The 11,246-nt window shown below is 41.3% G+C and overlaps 3 non-coding genes across 3 annotated transcripts; all 3 read right to left on the bottom strand.

Annotated features, from left to right (window-relative positions):
* Positions 1-7,531: 7,531 nt before the first annotated feature.
* Positions 7,532-7,604, bottom strand: trnag-ucc (transfer RNA glycine (anticodon UCC)). Its single transcript has one exon. It is a non-coding gene; the product is annotated as a tRNA-Gly (tRNA).
* Positions 7,605-8,305: 701 nt separating this feature from the next.
* On the bottom strand, positions 8,306-8,377 carry trnag-ucc (transfer RNA glycine (anticodon UCC)). Its single transcript has one exon. It is a non-coding gene; the product is annotated as a tRNA-Gly (tRNA).
* A 449-nt stretch (positions 8,378-8,826) lies between these two features.
* On the bottom strand, positions 8,827-8,899 carry trnai-uau (transfer RNA isoleucine (anticodon UAU)). The gene has a single exon. It is a non-coding gene; the product is annotated as a tRNA-Ile (tRNA).
* Positions 8,900-11,246: the final 2,347 nt, after the last annotated feature.

The raw sequence follows: 11,246 nt of genomic DNA, 5'->3' as shown, positions 1-11,246 counted from the left end.
GAGGCCTCTCTCACTCGGCCCTGCTCAGTCTGTACAGTCATAGCATGAGAGTCAGTTAAACACAGAGGGGTTGATTATCTGCTGGCAACCTGTACAACCACGGATTGGCCACTTATTCACAAGTGCTTTGCTGCCACCTGCTGGTTAATGTTTAATAATCGTTATCTTGTGAAGGAAATACTGGTTTTTATTAAATTGTCTCTTGATTCTGAAAAAATATGGTACTATGCAAAAGTCTTGGGCCATCAAAGAAAATGTTTAATGCTATTTATCTGGGTTGTGTATATTTGCTCGGAACAAAAACACAATTATCATAAAAAAATATGCAAATTAAAAGTAACACAATAAAAACTAACAAGAATTTCTTCTTTTCTCCATAAAGTTACTGATGCCTTGTTGGATCGCTAGATGAACCACGCTTTGGATCCTAAACCTCTCCTCAGGGGCACCCCAGCCATTCCATGTATTTGTTAAATTCCGCCACCAGCTCACTTAATTAATTAATTTAATTAAACAAATGTAAATGATGCATAGGAGTTGTGTTAATGGTCAAGTCAAAAATATATGGGTCTATTGGATGGTTGGTGCAAATGTTTTGCTAACTTTAGAAGAGATTTTGAAATGACTGGGCTGCCACACTTTGACGGACAAAATATTATAATTCTAGACCAAGATGAAGATCATTTGAACATCATTTTCTTTGACAGCCCAAGACTTTTGTACAGTTTTGTATGTGTCTTTTATACTGGTCATTATTTGTTTAAATACATGATTAATAAATTGATACTTTACAAAACATTTCATATTTTTCTGAAATTGGTAATTATTAAAAACGAATTTCACAAACTTAAATGGTTTGGCTGCGATGGGCTGGCCCCCCATCCAGGGTTGTTCTCGTGCCCATTGCTTCCGGTATAGGCTCCGGACCCCCCGCGACCCAGTAGGATTAGCGGTTTGGAAAATGGATGGATGGATAAATGGTTTGGAGTTTTTAGGTCACCCCTCCTCGTCAGAGCCCACCAATCAGGGACTCTTTTAAAGAGTGATGTAATCGGGACCGCCCACTTTTCAATCTGGTACAAATACACCAGCTTGTCTCTGCTAACAACAGCCTGTGCATATCAGTTAAGGAGGAAACAGTACCACATACATATTGGCCAACATCAAATGAAAATGTAACATACGAAAACAGGACCGCCCACTTGTCACTCTGCGTAAAATCACACCAGCTTGTCTCAGCTGACAGCAGCCTCACATATCAGCTAAGGAGGAAGACGGCATATCAAAAGTAAAAAGAAAGACACCATCAAATGAAAATATCCCTGTGTGATCTATTAGTTTCTGCTTTCACTCCCATTAAGTGACAGTAAGTCTAGTTGCTGTCCGTGGTGCTGAAAACCTGGGTCAGTAAATTCCAAATGAAACTTCTTTACCTGATTTAACTGTAACTCACTTATTTTTGTTGGCAATGATGCTTTGTTGAGTCTAGAAAGGCGCAAAGTGGGTTACAGATAAATTAAATGAAGTAGTTTTGCTTAAAAACCAAAAAGCTTTGAACAATCAGTTCAGCTTTGGACTGTAGTGCTTCACAAAAGTAAAATCCATCCAGTTAAATCTCTTTATCCCCAAGTCAAGAAGATATCAAATGCAGAAGCACATTGTGGGAGATACAAGGTGCAGACACATTAAAAGCACTTTTTTGTGTGAACATTATAAAACAGATTGATACACATTAAGCAGTTTGTAACTTTACATCCAGACATACATCATTCAGAAAAAGCAGGCGATGACCAGCCCATCCAGCAGCTCCATCTCTGATTGTACAGAATCCCTTGTCAGGGTAACTTCTGAAGTCATGAGTAAACTAATTTCCAACTCTGCATTCAGTTTCATCGGTTAGATTAAATTAGGAACTAAACTAAACTAGAAGAGAAATATAGTCAAGCTACTTAAGTAGCTGAATTTTGTGTATCCACTAGAGGGCAGCCACACATAGATTCCCTTATGAATGGTTCTGATGCTTCCGGAAAGCACTGTACAGAGACTCAGGTATGCCAGTGAGGAACGGATAAAGAGCAGACGGATCCAAATCCTAGCTGTAATATATAGTATTTTCAATGAATTTAAACAAATTAATATAACAGTGTCAGAGTGTCAGATCCATGTGACTTTTTATGATTGAAGAACTTTGAAAGCCTGAATATAACTGAGGAGGCCCACGGACCCCATTATGTGTGAAACATCATTGTGGTGCTGAGAGAAACACAAACAGCTCAGTCTGACAGGACTGCTGATAAGACCCAGATGAAGTGAATCATCAGACTTTGCCCCCGCCTGTCCCCCCCCCCCCCAGGATACCCCCACCCCTGTCATACAGACACCTTCCTAACGGACCTCTTGATTTGTGCTGATCCACAGATATTAAAAGGACCTACTGCAGTGACATTTTAAAACTGTATAAAACAAAATAAAGACTGAAACAAAGGCCTGAGGTCAGACCCTCTGTATGTAGCACACAGTGTTTCTGCAGAGTCTCACACTCACATCCTGTATGACGACATTTCTGCTTTTCAGAATAAGTCTGATTTCATTGCTCTTTGCTCATTTGCAATATAAGGAAGTAACAGTTTAGAAAAGAACTAGACTTATTTGATTAATTTGTTTGTAGTTTAAACTCTGTGAGCATGAATGATTCACTGTGAAGACCAGCTATCAATACTTTTGCTATAAAATCATGTTTCTAAAATGATAAGAATCTAGATTAAATCAAAATATTTATTCCTGGTAAGAGCAGGACAACAGCAGCATCAAACTGTTTTCCTTTTTACAGACAAGAAATAGACAGGAAATGCATCAGTGCACAAACAGTTTATGAAAATCAAAGATAGATGTAAGATTTTTAAACATTTAAAACCCACAAAAAGGGAGGCAGTGAGGTTAAGGAGAGTCAGGAAGTGAGCGTCAGTCTCCACAGATCTGAGGTCAGCGATACACACATAAGGCTCCTCTGATGCTCCTCTTCATCCTCTTCTTCACTGATGGGCCTCCAGGTGAGGATCACTTACTCTGGGACTCCACCATTCAGCGTAGTTAAGATGAAGATACATTTGGCACAATATACTTACTACATCTGTATGTTTATATTCATATTGTTCCATGAAGTTTGATCACTTCCCGATTATAGTCTGTGGTGGTAGCATGTTGACTGACTGATTTTAGAATTGACTGCAGTATTCTTTGTGTCCACTATGTGGCAGCAGTATACAGGAAATATCTTATTCTGTCACAGCTGCTGGTGTGTGTATAAATTCACATACTCTGATAACAAGTAATTCTGCCTCCAACTGTTTGTCAGGGATCTGGGCAGGAATGAATTACATGCCGACTGTACATACAACAGAGATAGGCTCCTGGGAGAACTTTGCCAGAAGTTGAAACACGACTTTAAGAATGACACTGATCCAGAAGTGGATAGTTTCGGTCCAGAGAGTAAAAATCCAGTCCAGGACTTCGTTTCAAACAACTAGTTGTGTAACGTGCCACAGACACAGAGTACTCAGCTGTTTGGTTGAAACTAAATCTTGGTCTGGATTTTTACATTCTGGACCTGAACTACCCACTGCTGCACTGACCCCCACCTTCTTCTTTTTTTTCCCCTTTGTCCTGTCCGGCAGCTTTAGCAGAATCATGGTGTGAATGCGCTGCTGTGCCAAACATGTTTGCTTTACCATGAGGGGCTCTATAAACTCTGTATAGGCCTTCGATTTCATTTTTAAAATTTTATTTATTTATTTCATTTTTAACACGTAAAGTATTGCAGTGGGTGAGCTGGCCGAAGAGGATGGACAGATTAGGAGGGAAAAAAAGAAGGAAAAAGAAGAAAGCAGTAAGTGAGATGAAATGAAAGTTTTTAGCGGGTGTCTCTAACTTTGCTCTGCCGTTGCATGCACACCACTTCCAGGGCCAGCCTTGCTCTCACGCTGATATACTGTCAGATTATGCACATCTTATATATTGTTTTAACCCTTAGCGTATAAGTAAATACTATTTTGTACTTACTTGATGTGATGGTCCACTTTACTGTGGCCTTGAGCCACATTAGAAATTTATTTCCGATATATTTAACTTAATCCTCATTTTTCTTTTGCCCATGAGCACGAAACAGCTAAATAATTAGCATGATGCAGAAGTTATTCTCAGACAGGCACTTAATCTAAAAAGCAGAAATGTCATCATACACGATGTGAGGGTGAGACTGTAGACACACTGTGTGCTGCATACAGAGGGTCTGACCCCAGGCCTTTGTGTCAGTTGTCAGATCACAAGACCAGCGGATAGTGAGGATAGCTGAGAAGATTATTAGAGTCTCTCTCCCCTCCATCATGGACATTCACATCACACGCTCCATCCGCAAAGCCACCAACATTGTGGATGACCCCACCCACCCCTCACAGAATCTTTTCACTCTGGCATCTGGAAAAGCATTCAGGCCTCCACAACCAGACTCAGAAACATGGCGTCAGACTACTGAACTCTCAGGGACTGATCTGATACCACACACAACACACACACACAGCTGTGTAATTATATCTTCGTGGGGACTCTCCAATCATTCTGTAATCCCAACATGACAACTTTAACCCCTACCAACCCCTAACCTTAACCATATGTAACCAAACCAAATACAAGACTTTTGGCATTTTTAGTTTTTTGACTGTATTTACAGATAGATCTTTGTGAGTACCTGAAAATGCCCCCCAAAACATCAAAATAACAGGTTTTTGTCACATTGTGGGGGACATTTGGTCCCCACAATGTAATATACACCTAATCCACACACACACACAGATTAGGTATCTGAATCTTTGTGGGGATTCTCCATTCATTTGTATGGGCGTAACCCCAATCCTAACTATGGCAACCTTAAACATTGCAGTAGTTACCAAGCAGTAACAGTAAGCAACCAAACAAAATGCAAGACTTTTTGAATTATTCCTTTGACTGCATTCACAGAATTTAATAAAATTCAGTATCTTCTTACTTTCGGGATCGAAAACATGTCCCTACAAAGTCAAAATAACATGTTTTTATAGCACTATGTACATGACCACCCACCCAAACGCGCACACACACACACACAAACAGGCCTACCTACAGTATACCCTCCATAGATTCCTGAATGAAATATCTGTAAAGCAGTTATTATGGCATGGCGTTTGGTTAGAACATGCAGTTTTTAAGAATATTGCGCTAATGCTAAAATGACTATATAAGAACTTTATTTACCATTAAATAAATTATAAATCAAACCAAAATTTAGTCTCTCAAAAAACGTGTATATGACATATCTATGTTCACATTAGGAGAAAATAAAAACACCAGGACACAGAATGTGAATAACAAGAACTATAGTGTTCTTTCTCAAAAGCGGACCTACCAACGTGGCTAAAATACTAATTGCGTTCACCAGCTATAGAAAAAAAAACAGCGGTACACCCCAAACATCGCGGTATTACGCATTACCGTAATACTGCATAGCAAAGACATAATGTCATAAAAAAAATTACAGTCAGAATTTATAGACAGAACTGCGTGGTTTCCCATTGACAAGTAGATACATGGTTTACGGGCTTGAAGGCAGTTAGATCAACAAATCCAATCACGCCCAGCCAGAACAAGCACGAGCTAAACATACTACTTTTGATTGGTTCACCATCAAATTCGTCCCTCCCTGACAATCATTTCTCGTTTTCATTCGTTGAATATTGCGTCAGTACATATCTTCATCCTTTCGACCAATGAAAAATTTCGCTGGTTTCTATAGAAACAAAATCAGTGCAGGTTGAACATAAACTTTCTGACAGAGCGATGGCACAGAGGTGAGAAGCATCTCTTCGTATGTTTCTTGCTATTTCTTCAGATGTTGTTTTGTAAGCATAGTTAATTTTATATTTCATTTTATGTCGTGATATAGTTCATGCAAATATTGCCGCAAAATATAATTGAAATATATTTAAAATTAGTAGCTTAAACTGTAGATGCTGTGGCCATTTTTCGTAATGTGATTGTTTATATTTAAATTGTAAGAGAAAATAATTGTGTTAAACTTAAAAACAATAAGACTTATGGTTGATATGATTGGTTTTACTCATCCGGTCTGTCGTAATGCGTTTCATCTGAAGATGTTATTCTGAAAAGAGCCCCTATACGTTTGCTTTTTAAATGTCCCATGTTGTTGAAGTAAGATTAACCGTTTGCTGGGTTCATTACCATGGTGATGTTATAACGTATCGAAGCAGCGTCCTGATTTTGCCAGCGTTACTGTATAGGTTGTGAAACAGTTTTAGCAATTTGGCCGCTTCTATCGGAGTAGCCTCGATGCCACGAGCAGCTAATGAAGGCTCCATCCCTTTCCATAGGCATTCTTGGTGAATAGCATTTAGCAAATGTCTGGAGTACGTTGAAAATACACAGTGTCTAGTTTGGCTTTGAGAGTATCACAGACGGCTAGTTAATTATGTCTTGTTTATTCACCAGAATGAAATACTGATACTGGTCTGGGTGGTGGGTATAAAGGATCAATTAGAAATCTTCCTCCTCCAAATGTATCATATCATTTCATGAGTTTTGGTAGAGTGGGGGTAGCAGGATAATAATAGGATTTACTGGTTATTTTTGATAAGGTAAAATCGCAAGACGCAGAAAAATAAAAATTTGTGTATGGTCAGAATTATCAGTGGTAGGAGATTTTTCTCCCTACTACCATCTGGGAAAAGAACATTCTGGTGCTTATCTGTGAAGAAGTAATTTCAGGAGATATAAATCTTTGCAAAAAGTAGTCTCCCACTCTATAAATAGGGTGCAATTTGTTTTTTCACGCAGTGGAAATGGAAATGTTTTTTTAATGTTGATGACGACTGTAACAGGTCAAAAGGTGGCGCCAAAGATCCCCAGTAATGCATCGCCCATTAATGTAAAGATATCCCCCTGCCTCGCCATGCATGACTTTTTGCTCAATTGGCTACTGTTGCAGGTGAAATCTTAGCCATGGGATGCGGATGACTGTACAGATGCTTGCATCTGAGATCAGTTTGGGCTAGACGTTGAAATTGGAAGGTTTGTGGATCCGCTATGAGACCAGTAATGGTATCTACTTCTGAAAAAGTTCTTTGCACAGTTATGGAAGTACGCTGGGCTCATGCAACATGAGTGACATAAAAACATCTATTAGAGTCTGTGAGAGAGTGATTTTGTAAAAGTGCAGCTATGCATGGGAACTGTTTCAGCAAGTAAATAAACTGCCCTGTGTGAGGGCCGAACTCACGACCTTCAGATTATGAGACTGACGCGCTACAGAGGCTTTCACTGAAGTTGATAGCCCTATTTGCCAGTGTGCTAACACATCTGGAAGGCAGACATACAGATTGATGGAGTAATGCTTCTTTCAGTTTCGACAATGCAGATGACATGCTGTTCAGCTGGACTATAAGCATCTGAAGACACTCACAGAGAAGGAAGTCATAAGTAAGGCTGCGTTGGCCGGGAATCGAACCCGGGTCAACTGCTTGGAAGGCAGCTATGCTAGCCACTATACCACCAACGGCGAAGTTGAAAAAGTTTTGTAGCGATTATCTTTTATCTTTCCACAAACCTGCTAGCAGTATGTCTGGTTCTGGTCCAGGTCTGGTGTTGTGATACAAGTGTAACAGTCAACAAGTATATGGCCCTCGTCACAGATTTTGCTGTTGCCGAATTTTGTTGATGCTCGATTGGCTACTGTTGCAGGTGAAATCTTAGCCATGGGATGCGGATGACTGTACAGATGCTTGCATCTGAGATCAGTTTGGGCTAGACGTTGAAATTGGAAGGTTTGTGGATCCGCTATGAGACGAGTAATTATTTACTTCTGAAGAAGTTCTTTTGCACAGTTATGGACGTACGCTGGGCTGATGCCACATGAGTGACATAAAAACATCAATTAGAATCTGTGGGAGAGTGATTTTGTAGAAGTGCAGCTATGCATGGGAACTGTTTCAGGAAGTAAATAAACTGCACTGTGTGAGGGTCGAACTCACGACCTTCAGATTATGAGACTGATGCGCTACCGACTGCGCTAACGAGGCTTTCACTGGCATAAGCAGCCCTGTTTTGCCAGTGTGCTAACTCTTCTGGATGGCAGATATATAGATTGATTGAGTAATGCTTCTTTCAGTTTCTATAATGCAGCAGGATATTGATGACATGCTGTTCAGCTGGACTATTAGCACCTGAAGACACTCACAGAGAAGGAGGTCATAAGTAAGGCTGCGTTGGCCGGGAATCGAACCCGGGTCAACTGCTTGGAAGGCAGCTATGCTAGCCACTATACCACCAACGCCGAAGTTGAAAAAGCTTCGTAGCGATTATCTTTTGTCTTTCCACAAACCTGCTAGCAGTATGTCTGGTTCTGGTCCAGGTCTGGTGTTGTGATACAAGTGTAACAGTCAACAAGTATATGGCCCTCGTCACAGATTTTGCTGTTGCCGAATTTTGTTGTTGCTCGATTGGCTACTGTTGCAGGTAAAATCTTAGCCATGGGATGCGGATGACTGTACAGATGCTTGCATCTGAGATCAGTTTGGGCTAGACGTTGAAATTGGAAGGTTTGTGGATCCGCTATGAGACGAGTAATGGTATTTACTTCTGAAGAAGTTCTTTTGCACAGTTATGGACGTACGCTGGGCTGATGCCACATGAGTGACATAAAAACATCAATTAGAATCTGTTGGAGAGTGATTTTGTAAAAGTGCAGCTATGCATGGGAACTGTTTCCGCAAGTAAATAAACTGCCCTGTGTGAGGGTCGAACTCACGACCTTCGGATTATAAAACTGACGCGCTACCGACTGCGCTAACGAGGCTTTCACTGACATAAGCAACCCTGTTTGCCAGTGTGCTAACACATCTGGAAGGCAGATGTATAGATTGATGGAGTAATGCTTCTTTCAGTTTCTATAACGCAGCGGGTTATTGATGACATGCTGTTCAGCTGGACTATAAGCACCTGAAGACACTCACAGACAAGGAGGTCATAAGTAAGGCTGCGTCGGCCGGGAATCGAACCCGGGTCAACTACTTGGAAGGCAGCTATGCTAGCCACTATATCACCAACACCGAAGTTGAAAAAGCTTTATAGCGATTATCTTTTATCTTTCCACAAACCTGCTAGAAGTATGTCTGGTTCTGGTCCAGGTCTGGTGTTGTGATACAAGTGTAACAGTCAACAAGTATATGGCCCTCGTCACAGATTTTGCTGTTGCCGAATTTTGTTGTTGCTCGATTGGCTACTGTTGCAGGTGAAATCTTAGCCATGGGATGCGGATGTCTGTACAGATGCTTGCATCTGAGATCAGTTTGGGCTAGACGTTAAAATTGGAAGGTTTGTGGATCCGCTATGAGACGAGTAATGGTATCTACTTCTGAAGAAGTTCTTTTGCACAGTTATGGAAGTACGCTGGGCTGATGCCACATGAGTGACATAAAAACATCAATTAGAATCTGTGGGAGAGTGATTTTGTAAAAGTGCAGCTATGCATGGGAACTGTTTCAGCAAGTAAATAAACTGCCCCGTGTGAGGGTCGAACTGATGACCTTCAGATTATGAGACTGACGCGCTACCAACTGCGCTCACGAGGCTTTCACTGGCATAAGCAGCCCTGTTTTGCCAGTGTGCTAACTCATCTGGAAGGCAGATATATAGATTGATGGAGTAATGCTTGTTTCAGTTTCTATAACGCAGTGGGTTATTGATGACATGCTGTTCAGCTGGACTATAAGCACCTGAAGACACTCACAGAGAAGGAGGTCATAAGTAAGGCTGCGTTGGCCAGGAATTGAACCCAGGTCAACTGCTTGGAAGGCAGCTATGCTAGCCACTATACCACCTACGCCGAAGTTGAAAAAGCTTTGTAGCGATTATCTCTTATCTTTCCACAAACCTGCTAGCAGTATGTCTGGTTCTGGTCCAGGTCTGGTGTTGTGATACAAGTGTAACAGTCAACAAGTATATGGCCCTCGTCACAGATTTTGCTGTTGCCGAATTTTGTTGTTGCTCGATTGGCTACTGTTGCAGGTGAAATCTTAGCCATGGGATGCGGATGACTGTACAGATGCTTGCATCTGAGATCAGTTTGGGCTTGACGTTGAAATTGGAAGGTTTGTGGATCCGCTATGAGACGAGTAATGGTATCTACTTCTGAAGAAGTTCTTTTGCACAGTTATGGAAGTAGGCTGGGCTGATGCCACATGAGTGACATAAAAACATCTATTAGAATCTGTGGGAGAGTGATTTTGTAAAAGTGCAGCTATGCATGGGAACTGTTTCACCAAGAAAACAAACTGCCCTGTCTGAGGGTCGAACTCACGACCTTCAGATTATGAGACTGACGCGCTACCGACTGCGCTAACGAGGCTTTCACTGACATAAGCCGCCCTGTTTGCCAGTGTGCTAACACATCTGGAAGGCAGATGTATAGATTGATGGAGTAATGCTTCTTTCAGTTTCTATAACGCAGCGGGTTATTGATGACATGCTGTTCAGCTGGACTATAAGCACCTGAAGACACTCACAGACAAGGAGGTCATAAGTAAGGCTGCGTCGGCCGGGAATCGAACCCGGGTCAACTACTTGGAAGGCAGCTATGCTAGCCATTATACCACCAACACCGAATTTGAAAAAGCTCGGTAGCGATTATCTTTTATCTTTCCACAAACCTGCTAGCAGTATGTCTGGTTCTGGTCCAGGTCTGGTGTTGTGATACAAGTGTAACAGTCAACAAGTATATAGCCCTCGTCACAGATTTTGCTGTTGCCGAATTTAGTTGTTGCTCCATTGGCTACTGTTGCAGGTGAAATCTTAGCCATGGGATGCGGATGACTGTACAGATGCTTGCATCTGAGATCAGTTTGGTCTAGACGTAGAAATTGGAAGGTTTGTGGATCCGCTATGAGACAAGTATTGGTATCTACTTCTGAAGAAGTTCTTTGCCCAGTTATGGAAGTACGCTGGGCTCATGCAACATGAGTGACATAAAAACATCTATTAGAGTCTGTGGAAGAGTGATTTTGTAAAAGTGCAGCTATGCATGGGAACTGTTTCAGCAAGTAAATAAACTGCCCTGTCTGAGGGTTGAACTCATGACCTTCAGATCATGAGACTGACATGCTACCGACTGCGCTAATGAGGCTTTCACTGACATAAGCAGGCCT

The sequence above is a fragment of the Brienomyrus brachyistius genome, chromosome 4, assembly GCF_023856365.1.
Source record: "Brienomyrus brachyistius isolate T26 chromosome 4, BBRACH_0.4, whole genome shotgun sequence".
Lineage (NCBI taxonomy): Eukaryota > Metazoa > Chordata > Actinopteri > Osteoglossiformes > Mormyridae > Brienomyrus > Brienomyrus brachyistius.
This window is presented reverse-complemented; position numbering and strand designations above follow the sequence as displayed.